Raw genomic sequence first — 18,059 nt, forward strand, 5'->3', positions numbered from 1 at the left:
GGTGAATTATACAGGGAATAATAATTAAATATGAAAAAAAAAGGAAACTATACATAACTTATATACAATGAATATGGTCAGATGTTCCTCCAGTATCTTGCACAATCAACTGCTCTTTCTGTGCAGGATATAAAGTCCTCTTTTGTGCAAGGTGATGGAAGAAAGGGATAAAAAAGAAGGTGTTCCATGGAATGGGTTGTCCCACACTCACAATTGTCTGAGTCAGTGAGGTAGCCCCATTTGATGAGGTTTTGTTTGCAGCGTCCTGTCGTTCGCAGTCTGTTGAGGCTTTTCCAAGTATTCCAGTCCAAGAGGGCACCACATGGAAGATGTTTGGCTGTTGGAATACCAGTATTATTTTCAGGATATAGTGCAAGCCAATGTTGAAGTCTTGTCTCTGGGATGTTTTTAGGTGGTTCAACAGTTGCCAGGAAGCTATGTCGGGATCTTAGTCTTTGGGGCACTGCGGTCTGGCCGAATAGTGGGTGGCAATCATCTTTTGTCAGCTGAGAATGCAGATCTTCGAATTGAAGGGGGTGCAATACCAGCCAAAGTATACAGGTCTTTTAGTGGTGTTGGTTTCAGGCATCCTGTAATTAAGTGGCAGCTTTCATTCAATGCTGGATCAAATTTTTCAGCATGGCAGGATCTGGACCATACTGGGCAGGCGTATTCAGCAGAAGAATAGCAAAGGGCCAAGGCAGAAGATCTCAGTGTGCTAGGATCTGCACCCCATTTGGAGGAGGTAAGCTTTCTTAGTATATTGTTTCTTGCATTCACTTTTGCCTTTGTTTTTTCTGTGTGTGTTTTATATGAGAGGGTGCGATCGAGAGTCACACCAATGTAGATTGGGTTCCAGGAATGTTCTATATTACAGCCTTCCCAAGAAATCTGTAGCTTTCTGTTGGCTTCCTTATTGTTAAGGTGGAAAAGGCCAGTCTGGGTTTTCAAGGGGTTTGGTTTTAGTTGATTGCTGGTATTGTATGTGGTTAGACTATTTAAGGCAAGTGATAGAGTAGTTTCAATGGACTTGAAATTTTTTGATTGAGTAGCTATGGCAAGGTCATCAGCATAGATAAAATTTCTAGTTCCTGGAAAGATCGGGAGATCATTGACGTAGATGTTGAAAAATAATGGTGATAACACACTTCCCTGGGGGAGGCCATTTTTTTGGAGGTGCCAGCAGCTCTTCCTACCCCCCCCCCAGGTCAACGTAAAAGCATCTGTTTTCCAAGAGTGATTGGATCAGGAGGACAAGGTGATAGTCTCTAGTTATTCTGTATATTTTATTTTTGAGTGTGAGATGGTTTATGGTATCATATGCTGCAGTTAGGTCTACAAAGACTGCTCCTATGGCTAGTTTTTGCTCATAACCATTTTCTATATATTGAGTGAGGTTGAGAATTTGCAATGTGCAGGATTTGCCTAGTCTAAAACCAGCCTGCTCCGCAATAAGATGGGGTTCGATTAGGGATTGTAGCCTATTCAAAATTAATTGTTCGTAGAGTTTAAAGTGGTTGCTGAGTAGTGATATAGGTCTGTAATTTTTTGCTTCTGTTGGAGTTTTCCCTGGTTTCAGAAAGGCCACCACTTTGGCATGCCTATAGATAGTTGGTATCCTTAGGGTTCTGAGGCAAGTGTTGTATAGGTTTAATAACCACTCTTTAGTCCTGGTTCCAAAATGTTTAATCTGTTCATCACAGACATCATCAAGGCCTGCAGATGTTCTAGGTTTTAATAAGTTTATGGCAGCATTGAGTTCAGTGATGATGAAATCTGTGAAATCTGAGTTGATCACATTTTGTTTCTCACTTGGGGTTCTAAGTATTTTATTTTTTGTGCGCTTTTTAGGGAATTTTCCATTCAGCAGCAGCTGGTGAGCAATTTGATTAACTGTTACCTGCAGATGCTCATATGGCTTAGTGAAATCCTTCCTAATTCTGTTGATAAAGTTCCATGCCTTTCTGTTACTATGGGTCATATCAAGGGCTTCTATTTCTTTTTTCCATGAGGAACGCCTTTTTGCTGCCATCTTGGAGCATAATTTTTCTCCTGCTTGGATAGTCTCTTCTGAGAAGGGGTTGATGTTGTAAAGTTGTAAGTAATCAGCATACTGGGCTTGTATGTCACTAGAAAGGCCTGGAATGTAGTTTGTGCGGCATTCTCGGGGGATGTGTTTGGTGGAGATTTTCCTCAGTATTTTTATGAATTTGGGATACTCTTGAGGGTTTGGAGGGACGACTTCTATGGAGTGGTCAAGATCTTTCATGAAACCCTTCCAATTAGCTTTTTGGAAATTAATTCATAGTCTGTAAGGGACTGTGTTAGGCATAATTGCTGGGTTGAATTGAAGCATTATAGGTCTATGTTGAGTATGTGGAATGGGATTTAAAACCTTTTTAACACAAATGTTGGATATTTTTGAGCTAACAAATATGAGATCAGGGTTATAGCCTCGCTTCCATCTGCCACAGTTAAAGATGCAGGGAGTTTTGGATTATGTATCAGGTTTAGAAAAAGGTTTTCAGCCCATTTTTCAACAAGTTCTCCGTCTTCATTGGACTTTGTGTAACCCCAGCTAACACCATGGCTGTTGAAGTCACCTAATACAACATTAGTCATGTATGCATTATTATTGAGGAGGATGTCAGGGAAGGAAAAGGCTTCTTCTGGTGGTTTATAGATTATGCCTAACACAGTCCCTGAGGTGATTGAGATATTTTTAAATGTGATTGTAATAATCTCAATGTTTCTGTTGTTTGTTGAGTCAATGGAAGATGGGATCAGGTTTTCGTTTGTAAATACTGCACTACCATATTTACGTGGGGTATTTCTTTGATGAGTTTCATGCCATGGATGTAAGGTCTTGCACCTTCTCCTCTGTGAGTTTCTTGCAGGCAGAGCACATCGCAGGCATTATCTCTGCAAATATTTGCAATGAGATCTTGCTTGACACTGGAGAAACCTCCAATATTAAATTATATTATTTTTAGGCCTGGCCCCAGGTAGGATCCTTTAGGGCAGAAATTTGGGAGCATTTTAGTTTGATCACTTGCGTTTGGTTGATAGCAGCTTTAGCTTCCCCTAATGGGTACAAACAGGGTGCAGGAACGAGAACCTAGCTGCTGCGCACCCCTCTACTGCATCATGATGAAATCATGATGTATTCTTCATTTAACCAGCATCTGAGATTTAAATTTTGTCACTCTTTCTATTTGTTTCCCTTTTAAAGAAAGTGCTGAATTAAGAATTGTTTTTTTGCTTATGAACATGAATTTATTAGTTTTGGTGATATTTATTCATAATCCCAATTTTTCACTCTCTTTGTTTACTAGTTTGAGAAGATTTTGAAGATCCTGAAATATGTCAGCCAGGAGAGCTGTGTCATCAGCATATTGGATGTTATTGGTGATTTCACCCTTTACATTAATCCCTTCCTCTCTTCAAATTTTCTTGAAATATGGCTTCTGACTATGTGTTAAAAAGGAGGCAACAGCACACATCTTACCTTAATCTGTGTTGATCCATAAAAGAAAGAATTTTGTCATTGAACAGGTGCCTTTTGGTTCCAATATAAGTTTTCGATGATCCTGATGTCTTTATCATGTAATCCATTTCTTTTTTAATAATTCAATCATTTTATTATGTTGGACTTTGTAAAATGCTTTCTTGAAGCCGATGAAGCAAATGAATACTTCCTAAAATAAATAAAGAAATATTTGTTTTGGTCACTATATTTTTGGAATAAGATTTGAGAACAGAAAAGAGCCTCTCTCATTCCCAAATCACTTCTAAAGCCGATTTGGATATCACTGATGGTGTCTTCGCATTTTCTGTATATTTTTTTTTTAATTATTTTCAGAAACATTTTGAGAGCATGACTCATTAGACTAATCATTCTATAGTCTTTACAAGTTTTCACATTTGTTTTTTAGGTAGCATAATGAAGGTCGACTGCAATCAGTCTTGAGGGATTATGCCTGTCATAGATCTTATGAAATAGCTTTACTAATATAGTGTTACCTTCTAATAATTCTACTATTTCTGCTGGTATTCTATCAAGGCCTAAGGCTTTACCATATTTAGCTGAGTTCAAAGCATATTCTATCTCTGATCTTATAATGCATGGGCCTTCTATTTCATAAGTGTTTCCTGGGTTTTGTCTGTTATCAGTAAAGAGTTCCACATATTTAATCCACTCTTGTATTTTATCATCCTTTTCTAATATTATTTCTCCCCTTTTGTTTCGAAGGATACATAGTTATTTTTTCTTAAATATACCTGATGTTTCTTTCAGCTTTTTGTGTAGAATAAAACTGTCATGCTTTTCCTGTAGAAATTCTATTTCTTTACATTTTTCATTCATCGAGAATTCTTTTGCTTCTTTGATCTTGTCTTTAATAATTTTCTGAACCTCATCATATTTTGTTGGACTATGATTTTTATATGATCTGTGTTGATCCATAAAAGAAAGAATTTTGTCAGTTATCCAATTTCTCTTTTTTACTGCTCTATCAGGACACAAGGTATTGGCACATTTCTCTGTGGAGACAGATTTTAATTGATCCCATGATTCATCAACCCTCATGACATCATCATTCTTGATAAGTGCTATTTCTTGACCCAGTTTTTTTTTTTATCTCTGCATTTTTTAACATTCTTAGATCAAACCTTTTTTGTTGATGTTTCCTAAGTATAGCTTTCAGTCTAAGTTTTAACTCTGTCACTAGTAGATTATGATCAGAAGCAATATCTGCACTAGGAAATTTTTTTGTACTCTTTATGGAACTTCAAAATCATTGATTAATTAGCATGTAAGCAATTTGGTTTATGACTATACTTGTATTATTATTCTGTGGTGATTGGCAAGTATATAGCCTTCGGGGTTGGTTTTTTATGTTGAGCCCACACACAAGAGGTTGGTTGATCAACCTATAGTACATTAGTACCGTATATGGGTAGTGGGTTGGGAAAGGAGAAACTTGTTTACATTTGATTTAAAAGCCTGTATATTATATTCCTTGGGAAATACATTAGGGGAAGACTGTTCCACAGTACAGCAATAGCAGAGATGGAAAAGAAACTTGTTCTGTGGGTTGCAAGGTGTACTGTGAAAGGATGTTGGGTGACAGCTATGCATGTTCCAATGGGCTTAGTACTGAGTGGGGGAATTATTGATATTATTTCCGATAAGCATTTGCCGTTAAAATATTTATAGAATACACAAATTGCAGAGACCTGTGTGAAAGTGTGTGTGGGGGGGGGGTGAGTTGGTAAGAGATGGGTCATTTATCACCCTAATTGCTCTCCTCTGTATTGAATCAAGCATTTTGAGGGAACTTTCAGCAGCCCCCACTCCAAATGTAAGAGTAGTATTCGAGAGCTGGAGAGATTTGTGAATTGTATAATTGTTTAGAGGTGAAGTAACATCTTGAGCAAAAGAGAAATCCTAGTTTTCTGGAATCTGAGGATGCAATGGTTGTGAAGTGTTTATGCCAGGAGAGGCCTGATGTCAGGATAATTTCAAGAAGAGAAATATCATCTTGTCTAGAAATTTGAGTGTTATCAAAACTAATACTGGGGGAAAATAGTTCTTTTTTGTGAGAAATAAGAGAGAACTGGGTTTTACTAGCATTGAAATTGACAAGGTTATATGAGCTCCACTGGAGGATGGCTTGGAGATCAGAATAGAGTGCAGTAGTGGTTGACATTCTGTAGGTTGAAGTGAGTTATGTAGAGTAAGATTTGTCAAATGAAAGGGAGAAGCAATGTGCTGTCATCTGCAAAAACTGTGTATTGGGTTGGAGGTCAACTGAAGTAGGTCATTCATATACAGAAGGATGAGGGTTGGTGATAGAACAGAACCTTGTGGAATCCTGGTGGTGAGCTTGATGGTGAGAGGATAAAGAACTGTCTCCCATCACACATAGTGTGTGTCCAGACAGAAAGCTGGCAATCCAACTGCGACAGTCCAAATGATAGGAGTTTGCTTAGTAAGTCTTTGCGCCAGATCCATTCAAAAGTTTTGGAGATATCAAGTGCAGCCACTTGAGATTCACCATATTTCTCCTGGCATCTGTCCAGAGATGGGTGATATATGAGAATAGATGACCTGTTGATCAGAAGCAACGGAATCTGCACTGGTGATCGCTTAATATCTGGGCGCCTTCGAGGTAGTGTAGGAGTTGAGAATTGATAGTTTTCTCCATCACTTTAGATAGGACTGAGGTGAGTGAGATAGGGTGGTAGTTAGATTGCAGTGATTTGTCGCTCCTCTTAGGAATGAGTTGAACATAGGCCAATTTCCAGTGTTTGGGATAGATACCAGTGGAGTAAGAGAGTATGTACAGGCGGCATAGGATAGGAGTCAGTTCTGGTGCACAAACATTCAAGATAATTGGAGGAATGCCATCAGGGCCAAGAGACTTTTTTTGTGTCTAATTTAAACAATAGGTTTCTATTCTCTTTCTGACAAAAGGATATAGGGGGCACTGTATGTATAAGATTGATATGTAGTATAAAGTATGTAGTATTGATTGGAGTAGAGTGAGACAGAAGACTGAATGGAGTTGTTTAATAATCACATTAGTGGAATATTTCAGCCTGGAAGAGGTTTTTTTTTACTACAGGGTTGATAAGGGTGTGCAAGTGCAAGAGTGTGTTACAAATACTAAGTACTCTGGATGTCAGTTAGGCAATAGGACTGAATGGGATTTTGTATTTCAGTGAGAACTGTTATATGATCAAAGTAACTGGAAGCAGGATGAATACTTTCCATAAAGCAAGAGGAAAATCTAGAATAGATTTTTTTTCCTTGGAAAAATTAGAAGTTATGAGTAGTTTATATAAATGCTCATAATATACCAGCAAAAGTTTTAGAACTAAAAAAAAGTTTACCTACATAAATAACAAGTAATTATTATTCATTATATATATATATATAATAAAATAAGTTTAATGACTATTACCGAGAGAAAAGATGGCAAGATATATTTAACAAGATACTACTAGTTTACTAGTTTCGTTACAAGAACATCATCAGGTATCATACTCAAAGAAGTATATATATATATAAAAAAAAAAAAAAAAAAAAAAAAAAAAAAAAATTACAGAGACTTAAAATTGTATTAACAAAGCAAATGAAAAACAGTAGCATGTTTGAAAAAATGCAAGTATGAGTTCCATACAAACGAATACTACGCGCTGTCGCGAGTGCGCCAGTACCGAACAGAAGCAACGTGTGCGTCCGAGAGATTGTAACTCAGGCTGTTGTTGATATGAGAGGAATCTAGAGAAATTTCTCTTGATTCAACAATCTTTCTTTCGAGTTCATCGTAGCACACATGGATATTAGCAGTTTGAGTCCAGTTTACAATATGCTGGCGGCCTTCGTCTGAGTTAGCAAAAAAGAGAACATGGCTAGAGAGAGCGCTAGCTCTAGTCCTGTTATAGGAGATATCTCTACGGTGTTCATCCAAACGTAGAAGGATGGATTTAGCAGTCTGTCCATAATAAAGCTTTCCGCAATCACACAAAATCTTGTAGACTCCTGGAAACTGAGTAGGAAGATGTTTCTGTTTATGTTTGCAAAGTAATGAACGAAGTTTTGGAAGCGTAGTGTAGCACGTTTTGAAGTTAAATTTCTTGAGAATCTTTGCCAGTTTTGGTGAAAGAGAGCTGATGTAAGGCAAGGAGATGAAGGCTCTTGGGGGAGGGGGATCTTCAGCAGTAGTTGAGTGCCTGGGGGAAAGAAATTTGTCAATCTTCTTTGGAGAGAAGCCATTGTTAATAAACGTTTTTTTAAGAAAACTGAGTTCATTTATAATTTCTGTTTCTTCGGTAAGTAATGATTTGGCTCGGTGGGCTAAAGTGGAAATAATACCACATTTTTGTGGAGGATAATGATGGGAGGAAGCATGAAGGTATCTGTCAGTATGAGTAGGCTTTCTAAAAATTGAGATTTTAATGTTTTCTCAGCACATCTGGTAAGTTTGAGGTCTAAAAAGGGAAGACAGTCATCCGATTCCAGTTCGAGGGTGAAAGAGATTTTTTCGTGGCACTTGTTTAGGTGGTCTAAAAATAAATAGAGGTTATTGACGCCGTCTTCCCAGATGAGGAAAATATCATCAATATATCGGTACCAGACTTTTGGTTTAAAGTGAAAGAGTTAATAGCTTTTCCTTCAAATTCGTTGAGAAATATATCCGCAAGAATCGGAGAGAGTGGGCTGCCCATAAAGAAGTATATAAAGAAGTATTTTTTTTTTTTTTTTTTTTTTTTATATATACTTCTTTGAGTATGATACCTGATGATGTTCTTGTAACGAAACTAGTAAACTAGTAGTATCTTGTTAAATATATCTTGCCATCTTTTCTCTCGGTAATAGTCATTAAACTTATTTTATAATATTCCAACCGAGTAAAAATGAATTCTCCTAATATATATATACATACACCCACCCACACAGTCAGTCCTCAAGTTACAACAAGGCCCTGTTCCAACAATCCTATCATAAGTCAAATATTACTATATGAACTAAAAGGATATGTTAACAATTAACATGCTGAAATGCAAGAATCTGTTTCTGTTATAAACGTGTGGATAGGCTTATGTGTTCGTCACACATGTTGAATTGGATTTAAATGGTATTGATGCGAACACAGATTGATAAGAAAATAACTATTTATTAACTTAAAAGCTAATATTTCGCTGGTATTATATCCAGCCTCTTCAGAGCACACAAACAAAATTTGTTACAAATGCGAGACAACCACAAAAAAACAGTAGTCCAAAGTCTTAGGATGCTGTCTCCCAAATCTTTGGTAGATTTATACAGCCATACTTGTTAAGGTTTGGAGTATGTTTTAAGGCTTCTGTTGATTCCAGGAACAACCTCTCTGACTTGTAGAAGCTTCTGTGCTTCTACAGTTGTTAAGGTTTGGAGTATATTTTAAGGCTTCTGTTGATTCCAGGAACAACCCCTCTGACTTGTAGAAGCTTCTGTGCAATACTTTTGTTTTTTTCCAATTGATCCTGTGTGCTAGGGTATCCAAAGCATGGTCTGCCAGACCCGACTTGCCATAACGAAAGTGTCGGATATGTTTTTTTTGTGTTCACTGAGGCGGATGTCCACAGTTCTTCCTGTCTGTCCGTAGTAGGCTTGATGATAAGAACAGGGCACTTCATAGACTCCTGGATGATCATACGTCTTCCAGAAGGTTCCTTATCATTTTCGGTATATAGAAAACCCACACATACGGAGATATTCAACCATCACCCTTCTCAACAATATGGTATCTTAAAAACACTAACCCATAGAGCTAGAGCAATCTGTTCCAATGACATTGCTCTCACTGCTGAACTTTCTCACCTGTGCCACGCCTTCCTAACCAATGGCTATAATCCCCAGAAGATAGATAAAATACTAAATGCTACCCAGAAATCACTCCCACTATCTACCACAGGAGACTACAACAAAACTAATCCCCAGAATAAACAAAAATAATCCCCAGAAGATAGATAAAATACTAAATGCTACCCAGAAATCACTCCCACTATCTACCACAGGAAACTACAACAAAACTATCACCATCCCGTACATTTAAGGCACATCTGAAAAGATATCTAGGGTGCTTAACAAACACCAACTGCACAATGTATTTAAACCTTATGTGCAATTGGCAACTCTCATCTAAGGACACCTAAGGACAGATTCACTCCTTTATCACATCCAGGAGTCTATGAAGTGCCATGTTCTTGTCATCGAGCCTACTACGGACAGACAGGAAGAACTGTGGACATTCGCCTCAGTGAACACAAAAAATATATCTGCCATTGTTGTTATGGCAAGACCATGCTTTGGATACCCCAGCACACAGGATCAATTGAAAAAAACAAAAGTACTACACAGAAGCTTCTACAAGTCAGAGAGATTGTTCCTGGAATCAACAGAAGCCTTAAAACATACTCCAAACCTTAACAAGTATGGTTGTATAAATCTACCAAAGATTTGGGAGACAGTCATCCTAAGACCAAATTAATATTTCTTTTAATTTTATTTTTTTCAAAAGTTTCAAGGACTACTGTTTTTTTTTTTTTTTTTTTAATAACTTAGATGGCACTGTATTAGGACTTTAGTCTTGTGTTGCACACTGCAATTACTTATACTAGCCCCACTGTTACACCAAATTGTGGTTGTCTCGCATTTGTAACAAACTTTGTTTGTGTGCTCTGAAGATGCTGAATATAAAACCAGCGAAATATTAGCTTTTAAGTTAATAAATAGTTATTTTCTTATCAATCTGTGTTCGCATCAATACCGTTTAAATCCAATTCAACTATTTCTGTTATATTTTTAACTAATTTTATTCTTTAATAAATTTAATTTAATCCTTTATCCAAGTGTAAGCAAACAAAGTTTGCACCTGAAAATATCTTCAGGACTGAGGTACAGTAGTGCAACACTAGGGAACTCCGAGCAAAGGTGGATCAAGCTCTCATCACTCCTTGTCTCAGTATCTCCCATAATGCAAAGCACATCTCCTTGCGGACATGTATACTGCTATGCATTAAGGGAAGGGCCATTACCCAGACCGGTTTCAACCTTTATTGAGGTCTCGTCAGTGGGAGGCAGACCCAAACGTGGAGATACTAAGGCAGAAGCAATAGGAGAGGTCATATTTACCTATAGGAGTTGCCAACAGGTGTACCACCTTATTACTGAATTACTCTGGATTTAGGAGACGCAAGGAGATGTGCTTTGCATTATGGGAGATACTGAGATAACGAGTGATGAGAGCTTGGTCCACCTTTGCTCGGAGTTGCCTGGTGTTGCACTACCTTACCTCAGTCCTGAAGATATTTTCATGCACAAACTTTGTTTGTTTACACTTGGATAAAGGATTAAACTAAATTTATTATTGTCTAACCAAGAGAAAAATAAACTTCCAACTAATTTTATTCTTTGTTTATAGTGAAATAATATAAATTGCATATTATAACATCAGATTACTGGGTGTTTAAGGATCAAAGCTGTATAACTGAGAGGAGACCTCCATATAGCCTTTAAAGGAATGCAGAGAACCGACCAGGATTTCTAACCTACTGTCCAATCCTTACCTTCTCGTGGTGCACCCTGTTAGGTATCTACCTGGATACTGAACAAACGAGGATGGGCTGGCAATTTGGGATTTAGCCAACCAAATTGTATTCTTATTGGCTTAAACCACAACATAAAATGGCAGAATGACAGAATTTCATGCTGGCTGGAGTGTTGCCAGTTAAACAAGGTCCCCGTTGTTTTCGCCAAGGAACCAGGGCAAACAGTGAAAAGTCAGCTACTGGAACAAATTCTAACACACACACCCCAACTCAACATCACCAGAGTTCAAGATTGGTACTATCAACATAAGAAGCCTGAATGGCAAAAAAATGGAGAGCTAGCTGAAGACTTGGATAACTACCAGATTGACATAATAGATGACTGAAACAAAAAAAATACAAAAATTGGTGAGATCTTTCTGAGCAATAAATACAAAATGATATATTCAGGCAATGACAATCAAGGAATAGTAATAGCCATAGTATTCAACTAAATACGAAGCCAATCTTCTTGAATGGCAGGCAATTTTAAGTAGAGTGATGTGGGCAAATATCAGAATGGGGAACTGGACAATGAGACTTATTTATGTTCCCACAGAAGATTCTACTAAGGTAGAAGTGGAGGAATTTTTTGAGGCTTTAGAGAAAGCACCTGACACAATGAAACATGAAAAGTTGGTCCTTGTTGAGGATCTGAATAGCAGAGTAGGAAATGATTGTCAGGCATAAAAAATATTTTGGGAAAATATATAAGAATAATGGCAATCAGGATATGGACTGGTTATTACTAACACAACATAGTGTAAAATGTGTACAAATTAACATGGAGAGAAGAGGCAAGGAATAAGAAAAGTCTCATTGACTATGTTATTGTTGATATTGTATGCCCACAGATACAAAACCCTTCGACGCTGCTGCGCATGTCAACAGAAGGAGAATCCATTGTGATAATAGGGTAATCAATCCATATTGGGATGAGTTGTTTATTATTACACATCGGAAAATTAACTTCTCTTTTATGATCATTGTAGTTTTTAAAGTGGTAACTATTTTGCTTGTATAACAGTTAGAAAATTTTACCTATAAAGCACATGATTTTGCGTGCTGGCGACCAATTCGTACGTCCTTCATTTCTTTCTTCCCTTCAGCATGAATCAACTATTCTTGGCTTTGTGCCAAGAATAGTCGAGTCTTGGCTTTGTGTCACTATAGTGATGTTTTCTCACTGGTGCAGGACACTAGAGTGTACAGAGGATTCGAAATTGGAAGTGATCATTTAGTCTTGAGCAGGATAAAATTCAGAAAGCTAGGACAGAGGGATGAATTCCAAATGATTGGAGTAGAGCTCTCATAGTACCCATATATATATAAAAAGGGAAATAAAACTGAATGTGAGACTTATAGAGGTTTCCCTACTGAGTGTTCCTGATAAGATTTATGCAAGTATACTTGAGAAATGGTTGAGGAGGATAAGCTTGGTGAAGAACAAGCTGGATTCAGACCAAATAGAGGCTGTCAGGATCGGATTTTCACTTTACAACAAATAGCTAAGAAATCATGGAAATATAACAAAGATCTCTATTTTGTAGATCTGGAAAAGGCATAGGACAAGGCGCCAAGAAAAAAGATATTCAAAATGCTACAGTTGTATGGTATCAATGGGGCATTATATCAAGCAATACTTAGTCTTTATTTGAGTTGTTAGTCAGCAGTTAGAATTGAAAGCAGTACAGGAAGGAGGTTTAATGTTAAACCTGGTGTCAGACAAGGATGTACATTATCCCCTCTGTTATTCATTATCTATATGGATCAGATTATGAAGGAAAGTGGTATTGAACCTGATATCAAAATTGGAGATGTTAATCTCAGCTCTTTACTTTATGCAGATGATGTTATACTTCTATATAAATCTGGTACAAGTCTGCAAGATTCCCTGACTAAATTGAATAGCTGTTGTAATAGATATGGTATGAATGTTAGCAATAACAAGACAAAGACAATGAAAATATCAACTGCATTGTGAATGGAGAACCTATAGAACAAGTAAAACATTTCAACTACTTAGGCACAATTTTAGTGAAGATTATGGAATTTGGAATTAAATATGGAAATCGACAACAGAATCAACAATGCTGGTATGGTAGGAAGTCAACTGAATAAATTTATATGGAATAAGAGAGATATTAGTCGAAACACTAAATTACTTAAAAACATTATGTGATAGAAGGCACCTGGGATCGAGAATGTTATATCTGGTGACAGAATCAGAAAATTTGTCCATAATCAAGATAACCACCTCACCTCCAACAGGCAAGGATGATTATGTAGTCTTGACCTGGGAAGGAGTGAGGCATGTGGAATTTTGAAGCAATAAGAGGTACACAAGTATGTGAAACTATAAAGCTGATGATTATGACAAACTCAGGAGGCAGTTTATAACAATGCCATGGTATTTGAAACTGCAAGGAGAGGATGTCAGTAGTGCATGGGAAATGGTTAAGGGGAAATTTAAGGAAATCAGTACCAGATTGCTTACCTGAGAATTAGGAGGATAAATCAGTGGTAGCTAAATGGATGAGTAGCATCATTAAGCAAGAGGAAAAAATGCTGCAGAAGATATACAGAGTTTAACAAATATGTTGAAACAACAAAAAAAAAATGATAGAAAATTAGCTGAACAGACCAACCCTCTTATCAACTTCATTAATTTCAGTCCATTCTTATGTGCTGCAATTTATTTATCAGCCCTCCATGTGGTATCCTTTTATAAGCCTCTTGCAAAGCCCAGCAGTATTACTGTATATCCATTACCTTTATCCAACTCACGTCACTGTATTATAAAAGATAAGTTACTAAGGCATGATCTACCCTTCATAAAACCATGTTGACCATCATATAGTATCTCAGTCTTGTCTACTCATTCCAGGATTTTTCCATTAACCAGCTTCACTAATTTAACCACCTAGATAACATTTTGAGGTAATTATTTTACTTTAAATTTCACTTTCTTACTATTAGAAATACTAGCAATTTTAAATTCATTACCTGAGAGAGTGGTGAACGTGCAGATGGTAAATGAGTTTAAAAAGTAGATAGACTTTGTCTCTAAGATGGGTCTCTTGCAGTGAGTTATAACTCCATGTTGTGGAACTATAATGATAACTGATGAGAGAAATCTATGCATTGTAATTTTTCTGGATTTTTGCAAAAACATCTGACAGGTTGTAACTTAAATATTAAATTGCCATGTGACAATCTATCCATTTAGATATCAGTTTAGTGGAGGGGACTGGCAACTGAGTGATATCCAAGAACTCAGTATAGGGAAAGCAGCATCAAACAGAATAGTGACCAATAGGGTTCTACAAGGCTCAGTACTGGGACTATTACTGTTCTACCTTTATATGTCAATAATACTGTTGCTAGTGGCAGGAAGATAGTTTATAGATGAAGAGAAGCTTGGAAGAATCATTAAATATACTGCTCATGTAATGGCTCTTCAGGATAATCTGAAAAGGTGGGCAAATTAACTGGGATACCAATGTAATGCTGCAAAGCATATAAGCTTTGGGATACAAAGATAGGAAGCTGCACACTCTAATTGTGAAACTATTATACTAGAAATATTATACTTGAGGCATGGGATTGAGCAATTGTGGGCAGAAATTTAAAATTCACATTAAAGGTGGTAAAGACAACTCAGAAGACCACTGGATTACTAAGAAGGATGTTCAGCACGTTAAAGCAAAAGATTTCCACTGTATAAGCCCTGTTGGCTGAGTGGTTAGTGTATCCGCTCTCCAGCCAAAAGGCTGTGGGTTCGAATCCTGCCATGGGCATGGATATTTGCGATTGTCTTACAAACTCAGTGTGGAAAGGGAATCTGCGACCTCACTCCCAAAACTTGGTGAGGTACAGGAGTGGCCATATGGCATCTACGGATGCGAAATGTGAAAGAAAAAATAAAATAAAATAAAAACCTGATCTGACCAAATTTGAAATGCTGTGCGCGATTCTAGTCATCAGGATATAGAAGTAATGAAGAAACTTTATAGATGGTGCAGAGGGAGTTGACAAAAACGATTTCAGGACTGTGGAATGTTAGCTACAAGGATAGACTGAAGGTATATAATCTGCAGAGTTAGTTGACAGATGGATAGTATGATGCTTAAACTGAGAGGTATTTATCAAATGGAATATAGGAGATTTTTTTTTAAATGGTATAACTGGAATAAAGGACAAAGTTTCTGAGCAATTGGAAGTTGTGCAATGAAGATGTCAGTAAGAGCACAAGGTTTCTTTTTTTTTCTTAATGTGAAGAGTGAGCGGAGGTCATTGCCAGAATGTGCAGACAGTGAATGGGTTTAAGGAGTGTTATGATAGACTTCTTAGATGGATCTCTCACAATGAGTCTTATGACTACATGGAGGTCCTGAGGAGTAATAGTACTGTACTATATTGCAGACATGTTATACCTTCCATTGATCAGTATAAGCCTTAATAGCAAGGTTTGTTGTAATAATTATTATTGTAATAATTTGTTATAAAACTTATCCCTCAATGAATTTGACCCAGGAGAAATGTAAAATTAATAGTAAGGATTATTCTCCTCTTAGACAGGATTTCAACTCTGGTTTTTCCATCGACTGCACTACGGAAGCTCGAAATTGCTAGTTTTCTTCGGAATACTGGTTTTTCTCCCCAAATTTTAAATACGGATGACACAGCCCTATCCCATCACTGTTACCTTGTAATCCCCTACCCATACTAGAAGAAATACAAGACTACTGCCCTGATATTTGACATTATGAATTTTGACATTTGTGTGTGGATAGCGACTTCAAAAGTGACAGTATCATTTGTATTTTTACAAAAACTTAGCTCTTTATTTTTACGAAAAGGTTTTTAAGGCTTGATTCTGTTCATTCAGATTTATACAATGAATAAATAATAATAAAATTCTGGAGAATGCATGATTGCGATGCTTAAGCTATTGAGTATTTACCGGATGGATATACTATAACATATTTTTCAATGATATGTGGAAGAATGGAACAAAGTTTATGGAAAATTCTTGGAAGCCAAGGAAAAATAAAAGTTTGTGATATATATATATATATATATATATATATATATATATATATATATATATATATATATATATATCCAATCTGTGATAATCCATGAGCAATATATGATTACTGCTAAAACAAGTAAATACAAACCTCAAGCTGATGATCTGTCTTTGTATTAAACATGCAGTCACAACTACTGAAACAGAATCAACAACGAAATACGCTCACGAAAGAAGCCACAATAATCTTTAACACTAAGACAAACATTTCCATATTTACCACCTTCGTTGGTAAACGACGGGGGGTGAACAACTCGAGGTCATTGGAAGAGGAAATATTTACTCATTTCAGCAGACATAGCAACGTCACTTCCTGCCGATGGCTACAGTTTGAAAACCACCATAAACAGAATTCTGTCCAAAACAGACATTAGTAAAAGTTGAGAACACCGAAAACATCCCGCGCATAATTTCTATACAATTTTGTATAATCAGTTATCGCTTAGATCTAGGTGCATTGATTGATATAGTCATTAGCGCCTTAGAAGACAAAAAATGTAAGAGTCTGACAATTCTGGAGAACTGACAAATAATAGATTATTTTTGAAATTTTTTCAGAGAAAAGTAATAAGTATGTAAACTTAATGATGTAATGCTATCAAAATCCTATTTACCCTTGGAAGGAACATATCAGGACTTGATGCTGCTAATAATTATCTTATCAATAAAATATTTTTAAAAGAATCTGTTGTAGCTCAGTGGATGTGGCGTTTGCCAACCACGGCGCTTGGCAGCACGAAGGAAGACTTAGTTTCGAGTCTAGTCGGCGACCAGAGGAAAATTTTCTAAGCCTTTTTTCGACCTGTTCCCGAGTTAGTCGATCTCTGGCACGGGCAAGCAGGTTTTACCTTCCGGAAACTCGGGTTTTTCGTCCTGTAATCTCAAGAAAATCGACCGTAGAACCCACATTATTTCAGACATTAAATATATTGTGTTAGGGACCACGAAATGGTTTACATTTGAGCCGTCTCTCTTCACTGAGTACTGCTTAATTAGTGATAGCCTTGGGCCATCTATCTCTGATTGGTACCAGTGGAGATTGAACTGCCCACTCAGTCTCCAAAAGTTAGATAGGGCTAAAGGGCCTCGCCTACACCCCTTATACGGGAATAAAAAGGCGTTAGCTGATTTTTTTTTTTTATTTCACCGATTTTTATTACCTGTCTTTAATGAATATCGGTATATCACAATTGAAATCCAGTGTTTGTTGATACCTACAGAATAAAAATGAATACACTGATTTGTGCAAAATGACCAGAAAACGTATCACAGAAGAAATAAGAAAATTCAATTGTAAATTCACACAACAAACAATTGAAAAGAACCGTAGTCTCAAAAAAGCCAAACAGCAATTGATGAACAGCAACAAACAGATGGTTGCATTCAAACTACAAGACGGGACCATCACCAGAGATAGATATGCTATAGCAAAAAAGAGTCGAAGAATTCTACTGAATATTATTTCAGGATGATGAATTAAATGAAGAAGAAGACAACTAAGACACAGCTGAAGTACCACAGATTCTGCAAGAAGTAGTTATGTCGAGCATCCAAAGCTTCCAAAATGGGAAAGCTGCTTGTGATGATGGAGTTATAGCTGAACTTATAAAACAGGCGGAGAAATAATCTACAAACATTTTGCAAAACTATTTACTTTATGGCTGAAGAAAAATGATATACAGTACCAACAACATGGAAGAAGGCTATCCTAATTCTGATACATAAAAAAGGTGAGATAGAAGACCTGAAAAACTATCGACCTATCAGTCTACTAACAGTGGTTCACAAAGTGTTTACAAATGTCTTAGCTCATAGGCTTTGTGCA

At 36.8% G+C, this 18,059-nt stretch overlaps 1 protein-coding gene across 1 annotated transcript in view; it reads right to left on the minus strand.

The window, feature by feature from the left end:
* LOC150101212 (dnaJ homolog subfamily B member 4-like) overlaps positions 1-16,485 on the minus strand; it is a 60,880-nt gene extending 44,395 nt beyond the window's left edge. The window contains exon 1 of the mRNA XM_090401145.1: positions 16,326-16,485. The gene's annotated coding sequence lies outside the window, so the exon portion shown is untranslated. The remainder of the gene's footprint in view (positions 1-16,325) is intronic.
* Positions 16,486-18,059: the final 1,574 nt, after the last annotated feature.

This window comes from Typopeltis vanoorti, chromosome 12, assembly GCF_054136105.1.
Source record: "Typopeltis vanoorti isolate ZY-2024b chromosome 12, IOZ_Tvanoo_1.0, whole genome shotgun sequence".
NCBI classification, from domain to species: domain Eukaryota; kingdom Metazoa; phylum Arthropoda; class Arachnida; order Uropygi; family Thelyphonidae; genus Typopeltis; species Typopeltis vanoorti.